This window comes from Phyllobates terribilis, unplaced genomic scaffold, assembly GCF_046119375.1.
Source record: "Phyllobates terribilis strain yellow unplaced genomic scaffold, ASM4611937v1 Scaffold_5__5_contigs__length_657084704, whole genome shotgun sequence".
Lineage (NCBI taxonomy): Eukaryota > Metazoa > Chordata > Amphibia > Anura > Dendrobatidae > Phyllobates > Phyllobates terribilis.
In genome coordinates this window covers 227,063,412-227,068,965 of record NW_027362765.1, presented here as the reverse complement: position 1 = coordinate 227,068,965, position 5,554 = coordinate 227,063,412, and positions in this window count along the sequence as shown.

Genomic DNA, 5,554 nt, shown 5'->3' with positions numbered 1-5,554 from the left:
CTGCTGACCTCATCTCTTGGCTGACTGTGGGTTGACAGTAAGTGGGATCTCCGACCTCATCATCATCACCCTGTGCGTTATCACACCCGTCGTCCTCAGAGCCAACCTGTTCCTGCCCTGACAAAAAACTAAAGTTGTCGCTCCAATCAGGTATTTGAGTCTTATCATCGTCTTCCTCATTGTCTCCACCAACAGGAGTTACAGTTTGGGAATGAGGGTCTACATTATGGTCAGAACCTTCTGCGTCTGGTCCTGGATCCGACTCATAAAGATTCTGGGCATCAGTGCAGATCATTTCCTCGTCTGGATTCACAGAAGCGCTGGAGTCGACCTCTGATTCCCAGGCTATAGTATGAGTAAACAGCTCTGCAGACTCAACCATCTGTTCTACCTCATACTCAGATGGGCAGCTGGAGATTTGGGAGCTGTGAGGAAGCAAGTGCGATTTGGGTGACACCTTTGAGGACTGGAGTATTTGTGATGTTGAAGTTGATGTGGAGGAGAGCCCACTTAAAGGAGCACTTGATATCCGTTGAAGCACCTGCTGTTTTTGTGCCTCATCTGGAATTTGTAGCGATTGGCGTGGCCGTAAGAAAGGGATCTTATCACATTGTCCGCTAAAAGAAGTAGACATTTTAGTTTGGCTGGAAGATGGTCTTTCTTCTGCAGATGTTACTGTTGCTTTAACACCTACCCCACGGACACAACCTTTTTTCCCCTTCCCAACACGCCTATTCCCCTTTCCACCAGCAGCAGGCCTTTTTCCACTCATTTTGGTGGTTAACTAATTCACAACTCTGGAGTTGTTTGCACAAAAAAACAATGGATGGTAACCGAGCAGAGCTGAGTGGCCAAACTGTGGTATTAGGCCAAAACTATTGGCTGGGTTAGATGCAGAAAAAAATTATTTTGAATTTGCAACCTGATGGAGGTCAGTATAGATGGACTAATACAAATAGTCCCACACACAGCTAGAAGCCCAAATATTTTTTCAGAGGTACTGTAGATGCAGATAAAAATTAGTTTTAATTTGCAACCTGATGGAGGTCAGTATAGATGGACTAATAGAGAAAGTCCGACACACTACTAGAAGGCCAAATATTTTTTCAGAGGTAGATGCAGAAAAAAATAAAATTCAGTTTGCAAACTTATGGAGGTCAGTATAGATGGACTAATACAAATAGTCCCACACACAGCTAGAAGCCCAAATATTTTTTCAGAGGTACTGTAGATGCAGATAAAAATTATTTTTAATTTGCAACCTGATGGAGGTCAGTATAGATGAACTAATAGACCAAGTCCCACACACTGCTAGAAGCCCAAATATTTTTTCAGAGCTAGATGCAGAAAAAAATTATTTTTAATTTGCAACCTGATGGAGGTCAGTATAGATGGACTAATAGACCAAGTCCCACACACCGCTAGAAGCCCAACTATTTTTTCAGAGCTAGATGCAGAAAAAAATTATATTCAATTTGCAACCTGCTGGAGGTCAGTATAGAAGGACTAATAGAACAAGTCCCACACACTGCTAGAAGCCCAAATATTTTTTCAGAGCTAAATGAAGAAAAAAAATATTTTTAATTTGCAACCTGATGGAGGTCAGTATAGATGGACTAATAGACCAAGTCCCACACACTGCTAGAAGCCCAAATATTTTTTCAGAGCTAGATGCAGAAAAAAATTATTTTTAATTTGCAACCTGATGGAGGTCAGTATAGATGGACTAATAGACCAAGTCCCACACACTGCTAGAAGCCCAAATATTTTTTCAGAGCTAGATGCAGAAAAAAATTATTTTTAATTTGCAACCTGATGGAGGTCAGTATAGATGGACTAATAGACCAAGTCCCACACACTGCTAGAAGCCCAAATATTTTTTCAGAGCTAGATGCAGAAAAAAATTATTTTTAATTTGCAACCTGATGGAGGTCAGTATAGATGGACTAATAGACCAAGTCCCACACACCGCTAGAAGCCCAACTATTTTTTCAGAGCTAGATGCAGAAAAAAATTATATTCAATTTGCAACCTGATGGAGGTCAGTATAGATGGACTAATAGACCAAGTCCCACACACTGCTAGAAGCCCAAATATTTTTTCAGAGCTAGATGCAGAAAAAAATTATTTTTAATTTGCAACCTGATGGAGGTCAGTATAGAAGGACTAATAGAACAAGTCCCACACACTGCTAGAAGCCCAAATATTTTTTCAGAGCTAAATGAAGAAAAAAATTATTTTTAATTTGCAACCTGATGGAGGTCAGTATAGATGGACTAATAGACCAAGTCCCACACACTGCTAGAAGCCCAAATATTTTTTCAGAGCTAGATGCAGAAAAAAATTATATTCAGTTTGCAACCTGATGGAGGTCAGTATAGATGGACTAATAGAATGATGCTATGCCCAAAAGATTTTACTTCACTAGGTGCAGTAAAAAAATTGGTATTCTATACACAGGTGTTATATCTTGCAACACAGATAGGCTACTCCACTGACTAACACACTCTGCAATAGGCCAAAAAGGATTAGCTTTGCTAGATTCAGCCAAATGCTGTGAAAAAAACTTGCACAGCACTGGCACAGACCTGCCTGGCAAAAACTGATAGGAACTCATGTAACCTAGTCCTGAAAAGGACTCCAATTACAATTAGTCTTTACTCGCACAACCTATCTATTTAAGAGCACAGACCTCCCTGATAAAAGTCGTAGGAAATGCTGTAACCTAGTCCTTAAAAGGACTGCAATCACAACTATTCCCTACTCCCAAGCTATCTGTATATTTGTGCGAAAATTGGCTTGAAATTAACAAGGTATAGCGCACACAGCAACAGCGGTGCCGTCTAACACGCAGCTGCAGCAGTGAGAAAATGGTGGCGATGGGGAAAATGGCTTGGTCTTATAGGGCAAGGACATGTGACATACACTGCCAATGACACATGCCCTTGCTTGTGTGAAAAAAAGCACTTCGCTCCGTGTGTGCGCTGCTGATAGGCTGACAGATTGCACCTCCCCACTGCAAATGCGGGAAAGAGAAAAAAAAATGGAGATCTTCATTGTTCCTGCAGAGATCCATCCCCTGCCCCTCCCCCCGCCCCGCTGTACACTCAAACTGCGTATTAACATTAATTTTCATCATTACTGAGAAAAAATCCAGTTATGATTTTGGTGCACGAACAGTTATCGAACATAACCTCGAACAGCCGAATTTTTCTCAAATTGTTCGTGTTCGCCGAACGGCTCGAACACCGCCCAAAACAGCTCGAATTTGAGATTGGCGAACAGTTCGAGTAGAACAACGCTCATCTCTAGTGTTTACCATATAAATTCTGCTATCAAGGTGGTGGAGCTGATCGGAGATTGTACTGGCTACCATTAGTTTCCCCTCTTCATGCAGTTCCAGGGTGATGATGGGCTGTTATGGCAGTTGTTGGTCTACTGAAAGCATCCATGGCTAACATCATAGACTTCATGTGAAGCCCAGTCATATAAGAGATTGTCATTTTTATATATACTGTGATACACTAGTAATGTAGTACATAGGACAAGCGGTCAAACGATAGCAGGTTCAAATTCTCCAAAGGGACTAAAAAATGAAGCAAAACAAAAAAGTAAAAAAAATAAAAATAAATTCAAATCACCCCTTTTTTATAATTTAAAAATAAAGAAATAACAAAAAGAATATTTGGTATCACCACATCCATAAAATTCCCTTTACCAAATAATAAAATGTATTAATCTGCAAGATAAACATTGTGAATAGAAAAAGAAAAATGTGGTCGCCACACCATAATCATACTGATGTGACAAATTGTGTTGCCAGGTCTTTTTAAACTGTCCAGTGAACAGTGTGTAAAAACAAAAGCCTTAAAAACATTGACAGAATTGCATATAATTCACCATTTCCCTGAATTTTTTCATGTTTTCATGTACATTTTATGGTAAAATGAAGAGTGACGCCCAAAACTACAACTCTTCCCACAATAAGCAAATCCTAATATGTATGGCTATACCAGTGGAAAATAAAAAAAAAGTAGTGAATCTTGAAAGAAGGGTAGGAAATAACAATAGAGCAACAATGAAAATTGGCTCCAACGCAAAGGGTTTTAAAGAGTAGTGGATGACACGAAATTTCTTATTCGAGACATTAAAGATTATTCAAGAGAGACCTTGAGTGAATAAGGCCACGGCCCCAGTATCAGTATTTGGTCAGTATTCGCTCAGTATTTTTTCTCAGGAGTGGGAGCCAAAACCAGGTGAGGAACAATCAGAGAAAAGGTATAATAGAAACAAGTCACCAATTCTGCATTTATCACCCACTCCTGGTTTTGGCTCCCACTCCTGAGAAAAAATAATGACCGAATACTGACCAAATACTGATAGTGGGGCCGTGACCTAATAGTGTCAAAGGTGGAGGAGAATTCAATAAATATTGGAGCTATTAGCCTTTAGATTTAACAGTTAGTGGGCCATTGGTAACTTTGGTAAGAGGTTTCTGGTATTTATTGTAATGGGTCAAATGAAGAATTGCCAGACGAAAAAGTAGAAAGTTCAGAGTAAATATGTTGTTACGCAGTATGAAGGAAAATGTAAGTCACCATTGAGGTTGATAGATGGAGGAGACTAAGGGCTCATGAGGGATTTTCTTGATTATCAATGTCACAATGGCATATTTGAAAAGGAAGCTGTTTAAAAAAAATGATTCTCAGCTAATTGATTTGCTGTGAATCTCAATACAGCCAATTGGATTGTCATGAAAAGATGTGTGCAATCTACTAAAATCTCCAAGGACTGTAACCAACTCATTTCAAGTTATTTTCTGCAGCCTCTTTACCTTATGGTTGCTTGTGGGGAATGTGGGCAATTCTCTCTTGAGTGACAGTTTTGGTCAGTAGCTTCTCTTGCTACTGTGACAAGTCTGTCATTGTTCTGAAGTCTATACCGCTAACATTAAATTTGCATATAGCGATAACAGGACCTTTGAACAAGCAAATGGCTCAGAAAAGTGAGCGCCTTAAATAGGAGAACTGCTTTGGAAACTGTGGATGGTAAGTATAGTAGGTAATTGTAGGGGGGGAAGGGTGGGAGGGGATGGAGGAAGTAGGTGAGCAGTTAACTGCTGTCTAGAATTGAGCTTAAGAGAGCTTACTGGGATCTTATGCGTTAACTCCTCAGCTTGGAATGTAACTACTGGGCATTGTTGGCCAGGTTCTGGTGTTCAATCTCCTCAGAAACAAGCTGTGTACTATGTACTATGTAAGATAAAATAAAATCAGATAATAAAGCAAGTTGTAACATCCCTGGGGGTATGCCGGCATGGGTTTCCATCTCCCACCATGCAAGGCCGCCTACTTACCCACCAGTCCAGGCTACGCAGAGGCTGTGTTCCTCTGTCTGCTGTGTGCATGTCTCTTGTCTACAGGCTTAGGGCGGCAGCGCCAGTGGGAGGTGCTTGAGCCACACTATCTTTCCGTGTGTTCTGTGCAACTGTGAGTTACTAGGTCCTGTCCTATATCTTGCCTGTTTCTGCCACGCTGGGGTCTGAGTACCCAAG